General features: G+C 41.9%; 1 non-coding gene across 1 annotated transcript; it reads left to right on the top strand.

Annotated features, from left to right (window-relative positions):
• Positions 1 to 3,191: 3,191 nt before the first annotated feature.
• On the top strand, positions 3,192 to 3,298 carry LOC141635080 (small nucleolar RNA R71). Its single transcript, XR_012539786.1, has one exon. It is a non-coding gene; the product is annotated as a small nucleolar RNA R71 (small nucleolar RNA).
• The last annotated feature ends 10,141 nt before the right edge of the window (positions 3,299 to 13,439 follow it).

The raw sequence follows: 13,439 nt of genomic DNA, 5'->3' as shown, positions 1-13,439 counted from the left end.
GTTGCACCCTTAGTCCTTGCCATTGATGAGCTTAACCAAGAAAAGAATGAAAAATCTTCAATTTGTAGTATGCCCAAATCGATTTTAAGGTGAAAGGCTTTGCCTTTATGAAAACAAAAATCGACTCAAAGGTTGAAAATTTTGTTCTTGGTTTTGGTTTTTGTTGAAGAAGGAGTGATTAATTTGTTGTTGGAAGGGTGGTTTGATTTGTTTTTGTTGAATGTTGTTGAGGGTTTTTGTTTTTATGATGGAGGGGATGAGGGTTTTGATGTTGTGGGTAGTGTTTATGAATGAATGAATGAATGAATGAAGGTGGGAGGGGTTTTAAAGAGGCCGAAAATTTCAAAACTGCAGGGGCAATCCGTGCGGATTAGGCTCAATCCGTGCGGATTCTGCTTCTTCAATCTTTGCAAAAGCTCGCCTAAAGACGGGCGGATTTGGTACAATCCGCTCGGATTTGCTGAACACGGGACGGGCGGATTTCTTCAAAGACGGACGGATTTCAGTCCAGAGATTTTTGCTTGTTTTCTTCAGCTGCAAAGACGGGCGTCTTTTTTCCAAGACGGACGGATTCTTCAAGACGGGCGGATTTTTGGGAATCCGCTCGGATTCTTTAACAGTCAAGAAAATTCCAAAATTCAGCTCAGTTCAAGACGAGCGTCTTTTCTGCAGGACGCTCGGATTGCATAAGACGGGCGGATTCTCTGGAATCCGCTCGGATTCTTCCTCTGTGTACACGGATTCAGTTCCATCCGTGCACAGCGCATTCCCTTTTTCATTCTTCCATTCTTTCTTTCAAGGCTTGTGTTCTTCATTGTGGGGGCAATACGAAGGCATGGATAGCCTAGGCAATTGCCATCCCCACACTAAGGTAAAGCACTACACATCAATTGAAGTCGTTAGTCCCTCCCTCACTTCTCTCTTACATGACAATTATTTTGATCAAAGTAAATAAAAATCCAAAAATGACAAAAATGCAATACAAGAATTGAAATGTAAGTTAGGGAGTTAGAAATATTTACAAGTGGTGGTTTAGGGAGGACTCCACCAAACTCTCATTCTTGATGAGATGTCAAGGGGGCATGTTCAAGGCGTTGTTGATGTTGCTCAACACCTTGAAAAAGTAATCAAAAGCTTGTTCATTATTATGGTAGAGGTCCTCAATAGACCGTGGCCCTTGTTGTTGATCATGATCGATGGCATGCCCAATGTAGGGATTAAAAATCCCTTCAAACTCGTCGTCCCAAAGACCACAAACTTCATTGAGTTGATCATTGAAAATCTCTTGCTTAGATGGAGACAACTCTCCCAAATTCTTCTCTTGGCCAATGAGGCCATCCTCTTCTTCCTTGGTTGATTTTGATGAGCTTTGCAAGCTCTCCTTGTCACAATTCACTTGCTCTTTGAATGGAGCATCTTCAATTTTCTTCCTCCATTGGAGTTCCGATTTCTTCCTTTCATCTTTTCGGCTATAATGATCAATCATAAAACATGTCTCATGCAAACGAGGAGCTCTCATGGTCTTGTCAAGATTAATAGTTATGCTTTCATCTCCCACTTCTAGAGTGAGCTCTCCATGTTTCACATCAATCACCGCACCCGCGGTGTGTAGGAAAGGTCTTCCTAGGATGATTGGAATGTTGGAATCTTCCTCCATATCAACAATGACAAAGTCCACCGGGATGAAAAACTTCCCAATTCGCACGGGGACATCTTCCCATATCCCTAACGGTGTCTTCGTCGATCTATCGGCCATTTAGAGTGTGATGTTGGTGCATTTAAGCTCTCCCATTCCCAACCTTTTACTTACCGAGTACGGCATGACACTCACACTTGCCCCTAGATCACATAAGGCTTTGTTGATCGTTGTGTCGCCAATGGTACACGGTATTGAGAAGCTCCCCGGATCCTTTAACTTTGGAGGTGAACTCCCTTGAAGTATTGCACTACTCACCTTAGTGAAGGCGATAGTCTCAAGTTTCCGGATCGACTTCTTCTTTGTGAGGATATCTTTCATGTACTTTGCATAGGCCGGAACGTGGTTGATTAACTCCGTGAAAGGAATTGAGACTTCTAAATTCTTCACAATTTCCATGAACTTTCCAAGTTGATCATCAAATTTGGGCTTGGCTTGACGACTTGGAAAAGGAAGTCTAATCACAATGGGCTCCTTCTCTTTGGCCTTGTCTTCATTTTTCCTTGAACTTTCTTCTTTTGATGATTCTCCATCTTTGGAGTTTTGCACAATTTCTTCCTTTTCACTCGCTTCCACAACTTCATCCTCAACTTGCTTCTTCGGTGCTTCATACCTTGTACCACTTCTCAAGTGAATGGCACTAACCGTTTCATGTCTAGGGGGATTACTTTGAGGTGGTAATTGCCCCTTTTGTCTTTGTGAGCTTGAAGATGCTAGTTGAGTCAATTGTGTTTCCAACATCTTGGTGTGAGCTAGAATGTTGTTGATGGTGGTTTCTTTTGCTTGGCTATCTTTTTGCATTTGGGTGAAAAATTCTTGTTGATTCTTTTGCATTTGGAGGACCGCTTTTTGGACATCAAAACCTTGGTCATTTTGGTGATTGTATGGATTTTGATTTTGGTAACCTTGGTTTTGATTGTAAAAGGGTCTTTGATTTTGGTTTCTCATGGGTGGTGGAGTGTATGTTGTTTGAGGGTTTTGAACATTTTGGCTCTTGTATGAGAGATTTGGATGGAACTTGGTGTTTTCATTGTAAAAATTTGAATAAGGGGTACCACTTTTGTAAGCTTGGAAAGCATTAACTTGTTCGGTTGTTCCCCTACACTCACTTGGGTCATGACCCAAAGTTCCACAATTCTCACATATCCCACATGGGATTGATGAGGATGCCGTCATGGCATTGACATGATGCTTCGATGATTTTGAGTTTTCCTCAAGTCTAGCCATAGCTTGTTCAAACTTCAAGTTGATTGTGTCAATGTGAGCACTAAGTTGAGCACCCAATTGAGTAACGGAGTCCACTTCATGCTTTCCTCCTCTAGTAGCCTTGCGAGGTCTACTATATTGTGAATTATGGACCGCCATTTCCTCAATCTTGTTCCATGTTTGATTGTCATCAACTTCGGTGAACATTCCATTTGATCCCATATTGAGAATGTTCCTAGAATCTTCATATAAACCATTCCAAAATTGTTGCACCAAAAACCATTCGCTAAGTCCATGGTGAGGACATGAGCGACAAATACCTTTAAACCGCTCCCAAGCTTTATGCAAAGACTCTTCATCCCTTTGCTTAAAACCCGTAATTTGAGCTCTTAGCATGTTTGTCTTTTCCGGTGGGTAGAATTTTTTGTAGAAAGCAAGAGCCAACTTCTTACAAGAATCTATTCCAAGGGTGGCCTTATCAAGGCCCTTCAACCATTGCTTTGCGGTGCCGATTAAGGAAAAAGTAAATAAGACCCATCTAATTTGGTCTTGAGTCACGCCCGTTTGAGAGATAGCATCACAATAATCGCAAAAGGTTTCCATATGAGAATGAGGGTCCTCACTAGGCATTCCCCCGAATTGGCTCCTCTCAACTAGTTGGATGAAGGCCGACTTGGCAATAAAATTTCCGGTGAGATGTTGCGGTGTAGGAGTACCATTTGGTAGATTATCCTCGGTGGGTACGGAGTGTGACGAGAATTTTGGCATTGTAGGTGGATTTTGTGGGGTATTGTGTAATGGGTTTTCTTCTCCTTCTATTGCGAAAGGATTGACAAACTCACTAGTGGGTTGAAAAACTTCACTAACACCTCTCAAATTCCTCCTAACAAGTCTCCTATTGTTCGTCAAGGTTCTTTCGATTTCACGGTCAAAAGGTAACAAATCACTTTGTAACCTTCTAGACATGCAAAATATCAAACAACTCAAAAACAATTAGAACAAACCTTGAGGAGTTTTACTTCCTCAAGATGAAGAAAGACACAACTAATAACAAAAAGAAGAAATCTAAATCAAACAAACACCGTCCCCGGCAACGGCCAATAACCATTTTTGATCGGTCCGTTTCGTATTCACAAGTAAATAGATGTGGTCGTTGGTCACGGTCGAATCAAAACATAATTTATAGCTTAACAAGCAACTCTACAATTAGTAAAGAGGCAAGTAATGGTCGGATCCCAAGGGACGGGAGTTGAAATGAGATTTCTATTGTAACTAGTGGTGTCTAAGGGGTGTCACAAATTGGGTTGATGTAGAAGGTTACTAAACTAGAATAACAATGAAAATAAACAAGCAAGATGAATTAAAGGGGTGTAAACAATTGATTAAAGGCACTAGGGTGTCATGGGGTCATAGGGGAATCATGGGATATGATCATACAAACATGTTCTCAAATTATAAGCAAGCAATTATTGTTGTGATGGATTGAGTTGGGTTATATCTTACAATCCTAGGAAAGTTTGGGTCCCGGAGCCGAATCGATTAGATTGTACAACACCTACAAGTCGACATAATCTTCCCTACTCAACAACATGCATGGTCTAATGAGACTCGAGTTGGGTTATGTCTTACAAGTCTCATTGAATAGATAGGAGATGATAGTAAATGCAAGGATTCATAGGCTTAGCATTTCGTCAAATATAACATGTGCATGAGTTGAGATCAAAACAAGCAAGCAAATAAGATATGAAAGCATATTAATTTAAGCATGAATCATTCCCCATGTTGGTTTCCCCTAATCACCCATTAACCCTAGCTAAGAGATTACTCACTCATTATCATGTTGATCATGCTAGCAAGGTTGTCAATCATACTAACAATATGAAACATGATGAATAAATAAAAGTAATTAGCAATAATTAAAAAGGGATTAAGAGATTATACCTACTTAATGATTCCAATAATAAAGCAAGAATAATAGAAGTACTTGAATGCTAGATTGAGAGGTTGTCAATCTCCCAATAATAACCCAAATAATCTTCAATTACCCAAAATAAAGGATGAACAAAAGAGAGATTAAAGAACTAAAACTTGGATTAAAACTTGATTAATACTTGATTACAATATTGAAGAGAGATTTGATTGATATTAACTACACTAATTATTGATAAGAAGAACATGCCCTCTAATTAGACTAATGGGGTATTTATAGTGAAAATTAGGGAGGATACATTAGGGTTAACTAAGGGCTAAACTAGTAATTACACTTTTTAAGTTGAGCAAGGAGAAGCCGGTATTTTTGGAGAGAAGGGCTTCTCTTTTCGTAGCTTGAAGAAGACAACCCGTGCTGTGAAGGAATCCGGGCGGATTAAGGTCGGGACGGCCGGATTTGGGCGATGGAATCCGAGCGGATTCTCGGGAATCCGGGCGGATTGCTTTGAGGGGGAATCCGAGCGGATTCAGTGGGGCGCTTCGGATTGTGCAAGGGCGCGGGACGGCGGATTGTTGACAATCCGCTCGGATTGTCGATCGTCCGCGTGTAAACTTCTTCTTTTCTTCCCTTTTCTTCATAAATTCCTTGGGGATTTCCTTGGGGACTCAAGGATCTTTTCTCAACATTGCTCTTCTACTATGATATGTACAAAGGCCTTCTAATCTTGTCCCTCCTTGATGCTTGGTCATTGAATTTGATCAATTTAGTCATGTTTTGCCATGAAAATGCAAGATTCTTACTCCTTTCCTACCAAGGGATCAAAATCTCAAAGAGTATGCAAAACAAAGAACTAAAGATAAGAAATGACCCAAATAAGTACTAAAAAGCATGGAAACAAGGCTAATTCGGGGGCTAAATATGCGCCAATTATGGTCACATCAGTAGTCTAATGGACTTTAAATGACCCTCCCCGATAGTTGACAGACTCTAAAATGTTCCCGACGACAGGTCCTTGGCTCAGACCCCTTGAGCCACCTCGCGTCGCCATAGTCGTCAGGTTGTAATCTTCGATTGACCTGATGGCTATACTTTGACTTTCGCCTTGTCCAAGCCTCGGTCAAAGTGGGGGCTCTGTAGATACCTCATTTATGCACCTCCCGCAAGCCACCCGGTGATGATTGGGCCGCATATTTGGTACACGGAACGATTTATGAAAATTCGTAAGTTTATCGTCAAGTGATAGCTCAAACACTCGTGTCTACCTCATAGTTGCCATCTAGGTGTCATTACGGTCGTTTTGGCAGTAATTAGAGTACATTTGGAGTCCAAGTCAAAAAAACATCTTCATTTCCTAAAACCATCAAATCCTGAGTCAAAGCAATGTGCTTGTCTACCTAAGGTTTGGATGTCATAAAATTTCATGGGTATATCTCATTTTGAGTCACATGTCACTTCTTTGGGCTAAACATAGAAGTTTACATTACAAAACGTGCATTTCATTTAACTAAAAGGACAACCCGACATTTAGGTCCATTTTAAGAGGTGATAACGACTTTTTTGGGTCAGGCCTGTTTCACATAAAGTTCTAGATCTTTCTTTTAGCTTTCCAACGCCACCGAAATCACCTTATTCCGAGTCCTGTAGAGAAATTTATGCCTCAAGTACGACAGGCTGTCAAACGCGCTTTCTTACGCAGGAGGAAACCGCTGGGGAAAGGACGCAATAAGTGCTGCGCCTCTTCCAAGGGACGCAGCACCTGCTGCGCCTTTTCTCCAGGGCTTTCTTTTTGTCCAAGTTTCCGTGTTTTAACCTAAGTCGGTTGTTTCCGGATCTTTCCTTCCGTAACCCTAGTTCCTTCGTGTGATTAGTATAAATAGGGACCTTCGGTCCTCATATTTCTCACGCGAGTGTCCGCCCTTGTCTTCTCCCTTTGCATTCTAAGACCACGCTCTTGCTTTTTGGCGTCTACGTGCTTGAACTTTCGACCACGTAAGCTCGGATCCTTTTGAGTACCAGCCTCGTTTTGCATGATGACCAATTTGACCAAATCCACATCAATCAACTTTAATCAATCTTGTTCGTTTTCCTCTTAGAGGGCACTTTCGTCGTACATTCGAGTCGAGCATCATTAAACGTTAACTTAGTTAATCTCGTTTCGTCAAACATGTAAGTCTGAGGGTGTAAATCACTTATTTTATTATTGTTCTTTATTTTTGTAATCATTATTGTAAGGTTTACGTCGAAAACACATTCAAAACCGATTTATAAAACCTTATTTCAAACCCTTTTTACGGATTAACAGGAGAAAAACGTCGAGAAAGGACGCAGCAACTGCTGCGCCTCTTCGAAGGGACGCAGCACCTGCTGCGCCTCTTCCTGAGGCTGTCGTAGTTCCTGCTTCCTTTCTTCTTTCTTCGTCTTTTGTTCCTCGTTTTGATTTGTCTTTCTTTGTTCATGTTCCATTAACACGATATTTTTAGCATAACAATTTTAATATGTAAATCATCAGTAATTAATTCATCCTTTTAAATTCCCGACTTAAATCCCTTATAATTCATATTTGCGGGTTTTTCGTCATTAAAATCAATCCGGGTTTTAGAGATGTGATTCATCAATATCAAGTCTCTGGAATTCGACCTTTGGTATATTTTCATTTGTTATTTATCATTATCATCAATAGTTTTGCATTAATAACCTAAGTAGTTTATTATTTAATTCATTGTTAATCTTATTATTAATCTTATCTTTAATCTTGTAATTGATTGATTCATATTTTACTGTTTTTATGACTAATTTGCATGTAAATAATCCATTAAGCTACTTCTATCCGAGTCAAATATTATTAATCAACCGTTAATTCACCAAGGAACATTAACAAACACGCAATTCCGGCTTCACTGCCAGAATTTAGGTCAGAAACAGACGCAGCAACTGTTGCGCCTCTTCCAAAGGACGCAGCTCTGATGTGCCTGTTCTGGGTTGAATTCTGTCCCTGAACTTCCATTGTTGCTTTGACCTAGTTTATTAGTTACGTATTAACTAACTATTACTCGTATTATCACCTAATAATCTGTTCGTTAATTTATTTATTCCTTCTTTTCTCAAACCATCCGTTTTAAATGTATTTTCGACGTAAATCAATTAACCCATTGTAATTATTGTAATTTTCTTTATTGTATTTTTATTGTATCTTTATTATCATATTGTTTGTATGCCTTCACATGAAACTAACCATAAATATCTACTTCGACCCAAATGCATGTTAAACTACTTGCTCACCGACTTAGTTAATTCTCACATGTTAGGATTAATCTAATGGATGTTGCATTGCATGCATATAACCTTCAACATATCGAGTATGAATAACTTCCCTAATCATTAGTAGAGGCTGTAGATACCCAGTATCTGCGGAGACTCCAACAAACACCCGATGATTATCGGACTACAACATGTTTTGGGATCGCAGCGTTTGATCGACAGTTTGTGTACAACTTTACGTCGGAAAACTTAAAACGATTTCGAAAACAAAACATTTCAAAACATTTCAAAAATACCTGGAGTGTATAATGCACAGCGACGGGGTCGCGATGACACTAACTAGAGTCAAAACCGACACCGGACCAAAAACCGACTCGAGAATTCAAATCCCGACTCCAACAACGAGTCAAACCGAGTCAACCACAAAAACAAAATATCTTCAAGCCTTCTATACTAAGTTTTCCCGGATTCATGAATGGTCAAGTACCAAACATGTGACTACAAAACCTAGGATAGAAAAAATCATGATTGCGTTTGTTGTGATAGTGACAACACAACTCGAAGTGCCGCGATTTGGCTCGCGCCTCTTTGACCAGCCCAAGTGGCAACGTCGCTCAAAACTCACACAACCACTCATTCTTCTATAAATACCCCTCAAATGCCACCCATTTGAGACTTACGCGAGTGTCCGCCCCCTCTTTTCTCCCTTAAAATTCTCGACTCGACTTCTAAAGTCACAATCCGACGCGTGTTTACGACCTAGCGATCGTAAACACGAGCCTTACACATTGTTTGGTACCGTCATCGTGCATTAAACTACTTGTCCGACCACTTTGACCACTACACCATCACTAAACATTTAAAACACTCTTTTACTTACCAAAACGGTTTTAAACCGAGTTTTTTCCGATCAAACAAGTTGTTACACTTACGTCGGTCACTCGCCACAACCAAACATGTAAGTATGAGGGTGTAAAAATCCTCTTTTATTGTGTTTTCATTTGTTTCATGACTTTAACATGCTAAAACATGCATAACATGAACCAAAACATGGAATAAACGAGCCAAAACTGATTTTTGGTTTGAGGCAGAAGCCCCTTAGGTCGCCAACAGGCTCGCGCCTAAATGGGGTGCTCAGACCAAAGATCAACCGTGTTTGTTCTCGTCATTTCCCTTAATCCATTTTTCATATTTGTAATCGGTTTTTACCATTTCAAGTATTTTCGAAACCCTTTTGTTTCATTTTACATGTTTTGACTATAAAGCATTCGTAACCCTTGGTTCTTCATACCATGACGGTTAAATCCGTGTTTCGGTGATAATATTTGGTTAATGACATTTAAGAGGTATTTTAAAACCTATTATTCATTTTTTTACATTTGCAAAACATGCATATTAGTCACCAACACGAAATCATCCTTGGTTCCATATACCATGCCGGATTTTAACCCGTGTGCGATGATGAGTAACGACTAATTACATTCAAAACGGACTTAAAACAATTAGTCCATAATCATTTTCAAAACTATTCATGTCAAGCTTGTCAAACCGAATCCGACACCGAATATTATCAAACAATGATGATTATTCGAGTCTAGTTCTTCAAATCAACAAATGCGGTCTAAACGACCCTTTCAAGATCAAACCGGGTTCAAATACAAACAGTCAGAACACGGCATACAGCCGTTGGCTAACCCGCGCCTCAAGCAGGCCTTTTCTGTCTCATTTTCAAAACCAGAGGGAGGCCCCTTACACCGTCGGCTGGCTCGCGCCTCTTGTAGCCGTCCTGCAGTGGTCCTGCTTCCCTTCCAAAGATTAGTCCAGATTTATCCCGACTCCGGTTAACCCGGATATAGGACGGATAAGATGACTATTCGAACCACATTTGCAATATACCTTACTAACACAAATGGATCATGTTATGCACCCTAAACCTAATACGGTAAATGGATGTTTAATTTTCGTCTTGCATGCAAATCAATCATTAATCCAACTCGACATCTTATACTTGATACTTGGATTAAATCAACCGACTTAGAAAGCTCACATGTTAGGTTTAAATCATTGGATGCGCGTTCATGCATTTAAACCGTTTTATCAACTTTTGCATTCAACCAACCAAGATCGATCAGTAGAGGCCGTTAAACGCGGGCGGGATTGGGTGTCTGATTAAAGGGCTTCCCAATACGTACCTTCACCTCTTACTCAGAAACTTTGGATAGTGGACGACCTTATCCAGGGCGTACGAGAGTCGTTCTAGGGATAGGATGCTAAAGAGGGACGATTTCCTTATCTTTAGTACCTATGTCAAAACGCTGCTTTGTGCTTCGATTTGACCGAGGTATAAAGTGGAATTGAACGGTTCCGGCATCCCACAAATGCTTGGTGGCGACTCCGAACATCTCTAATCGTTTCGAGACCCTTACCGAGACGAAACCGACCGATCTAAAACGATCCGGTCGAAAGCACCTTTACGCCGCCGAGCGTGGCTTTCCAAAACACCGCTGCCGTTGTCCACAGATCGGCTGGGCATACGCAGGTGGGCCCACGTCCACAGATTGGCGACTCCGCTGGGGAGAACTAGGACACTTACGTCTTTGTGATCCCTAGATGGTGAGACTCGAACGAGGTCTTGGTTGGAATGCATTAATTGATATTACGGTCACGGTCGGGTTCCTTGTCCGGGCCCACAACCTAACCTTTATTGACCAATTGGCTCGTCTCGTCGGCGTGAGTTTTCTCATCCCCGCGGTTCGAATCCCGATTGAGTCAAGCATACCATTGACTTTACACATTTCTGTTTCGTCAATGAGCTTTCATCACTTTCGAGCACGAGGCTAGGGCACCCTCCTTAAACATTTTGTTTGGATTGGTATCCCTCTCGCAAATCGGGGTTTGATTGCTTGGTGTGTAACCCACCCTTTTAAGCCAAAACCCGTGTCAGCATGAAGGATAATATAATGAAACTGTGAGTGCTTATGTGCTACTTGATCATAAGTCCTTCCGTGTCATTTTGCAAACTTTCAAAACACCTTTTTTGCGCCGTTATAATGGCCATTTCAAACCTCGGTTTTTCGCCGACCGATGCACGCCTTTCTAGGCCGTCGTAATGACGATTTTAAAATTAAATCCGATTTTGTATAACCATTTCAACACGCCTTTCTAGGCCGTCGTAATGACGATTTTCAAACCCGGTTTTGTATAACTATTTTAACACACCTTTCTAGGCCGTCATAATGACGATTTTCAAACCCGGTTTTGTATAACCATTTCAACACGCCTTTCTAGGCCGTCGTGATGACGATTTTCAAACCCGGTTTTTTACAACCATTTCAAAATCACCTTTTTACGCCGTTATAATCGCCGCGTCTAGACACGGATTTTAACCCGTTTCGCGCCGACAGTGGCTCTTTCAAAACCCGAGAAAAGCACACACCCTTTTCTCGAGACAATTTCGGGATCCCGAGGACCATACACCGTCCCTGAGACCTCTTCAGACATTTCAAACTCGATTTTCAAAACATGCAATTTTGAATTTCAAAACCGTCTTGGGAAGCAACAAGCCGTTTCCCGAGCCGACTCAAACTCAAACCGTCTTTTGCAAATAAACTTAAGACAACCCTTTTCAACTGATCGACTTGCGGAGATTTCTATCTTCGGAAGCCGCCCACTAAAGCGACAAATGAATATTTTTGAAAATTTCTATTTTCGAAAACTTCAGTCCACCATTCCAATTCCGCCTCGTGTCTATCGAGTCAAAGCAAGCGTACTTATGGGTCTTTACTTATGAGTCGTATCGCCAAGAGACCCGTCCAGTGGCGTCACGCCGTCATGTTAGACCCGTGTCAAAGGTTCGGTCAAACGCCGTCACGTCATAAATCGAGTCGGCACCGAGGGACCACACACGGTCACTCCGTCTTGTTGAGTCGATCTTGGTCTCGTCCTCTGTGTTGTCTGCGTTCAGTCTTGGAACCGTGTCGGATTCAGTTGTAATGTGAGCCGTTTTTCTGCCTCAGAGCCATGGCCCCGTCTTCAGCTTCGTCCAACAACAACAATGATAACAACAGAGATGTCACAACTGATCAGCTAGCCAGCCTACTTACCGCTCTTAAGGTCACTCTGGATCGCGTCGAGACCCGTATCGACGCCTTGGAGAACAAGGAAATTGGGGAACATAATACCCCACCTCTGACTGAGACTGAGAAGAGGCTGAAACTTTTGGAAGAGCAACTCCTACCCCGGGGTAACAACATCCACCTTGAAAATAACCGAAGATTCGAACCTGTTGGTGACCAGTTACCTGACAACTTCACCCTGACTGATTGCCTAAATTCAAGGGAGTGGAGGACCCACTCAACCACATCCGTGCTTTCAAAGACTACATGGCCATTAAGGGGGTCAAACAGGAACTTTTTACCAGGATCTTCCCCTCCTCTTTGGAGCAAAACCTCGCCAATGGTAGTACTCCTTAGACCCGAAAAACCTTACCACCTGGGACGAAATCGCAGTTGAGTTTGCCAAACAGTATGCCGACAATGTCGAGATCCAGGCCAACACCCGCACTCTCGAGGTGTTAACCCAAAACGGCAAGAAGGATTCACTGAGTTCCTAACCCGTTGGAGGAGGGTGAGTACTCAGTTGGTTAGTAAGCCGAATGAATCAACTCTGGTGGAAAAATTTGTCAACAACCTCCGCCCGGTTTATGCCAACCTGCTGAGGTATCAGAATATCAAAACTTTTCAAGATCTGCAGATTCTGGGGACACGCATTGAGGACGACCTCCGAAAGGGTGTCTTAGCAAAGACCACAGGCAGGGGTTATCAAGGATCCACCTCAACAAGATCTCGCCCTTACGGTCAGACAAACAAGATTGATGAGGTCAACCTCGTCGAACCATCTGCCAAGAAAATTGAACGCCCCCAGAGAGTGTTCACCAACATAGGGTCAACTTATGCAAGTACCTTGAAAAGGCTCATGGACCAAGGGAAGCTACAACCGATCGGGCCCACCCCGGACCCGACCGACGCCAAGAAATCCCGATTTTGGAATCCCAACGCCTACTGCCAGTATCATCGAGGGAAAGGGCATGATACCGAAAATTGCTTCAAACTCAAGCACCTCATTCAAGATATGATTGAGAAGGGAGACTTGCATATACCCCCACCAACTAAGCCAAACAACAAGACGAATCCTCTGGGAATTCACGCCATCTCTGACAATGAGCCGACCCTAGACTGCTCTCATCTCATCTTGCCCATTGACGATGAGATAAATGCTCTGGAAAAGGACCCTTCAGACGGAGTGTTCGTGTTCAGTGTTGCCACTATGCTCACTATGTTTCAGCAAATT

The sequence above is a fragment of the Silene latifolia genome, chromosome Y (genome assembly GCF_048544455.1).
Source record: "Silene latifolia isolate original U9 population chromosome Y, ASM4854445v1, whole genome shotgun sequence".
Lineage (NCBI taxonomy): Eukaryota > Viridiplantae > Streptophyta > Magnoliopsida > Caryophyllales > Caryophyllaceae > Silene > Silene latifolia.
This window is presented reverse-complemented; position numbering and strand designations above follow the sequence as displayed.